Below are 655 nucleotides of genomic sequence, written 5' to 3'. Positions count from 1 at the left end.
AATATTAATTATTCAAATTAAATGATAGGACTTTTTGTTATATTTCTATTATCAAAACTTAATTCCAAATTATATAAGATAATCAATTGTAATAAGATTACACAAAAATATTAATTAACTTAAACTCAAAAGATTTATAAAACCAATTTAATTATTCTTAATAAATTATTTATAGTAAAAGTTACTTAAATTAAATTATACAATTCTTTCTTATTTTTCAATTACTGAAATTATGTGAAATACTCAATTATAATAAAGATTATAATAAAATTCTAATTAATTTAAACTTCAATTATGATGAAACTCCATTTAATTACCTTTTGTAAAATAATTTTCTTAAAATAAAATTATCAACAAATAAAATAAATCACAAATAACTAATTTTTTGATTTTCAAAAACTAGGGTTGTTACAACTTCCAGGTTCCCCGGCAACGGCGCCAATGTTCCGAGTGTTACCTGAAACTGAAGGTCGATCTCGGATGAGATCTGCTGTGGTAGCCGGTACTGTCGTGTACGACTTATTGGGCTTGGAAGTGCTGTTGATCCGTGATCATCGGAGAATGGTGGTACCTGCAAAGGACTCCAATGCCTAAGTCAGCATGGGTTTTAAGCAGGTATTTGGAAGAATCAGAGTATGAGTTATACCTGGGTGCT

Source organism: Arachis ipaensis, chromosome B04 (assembly GCF_000816755.2).
Source record: "Arachis ipaensis cultivar K30076 chromosome B04, Araip1.1, whole genome shotgun sequence".
In the NCBI taxonomy this organism is placed as follows: Eukaryota; Viridiplantae; Streptophyta; class Magnoliopsida; order Fabales; family Fabaceae; genus Arachis; species Arachis ipaensis.
This window is presented reverse-complemented; position numbering follows the sequence as displayed.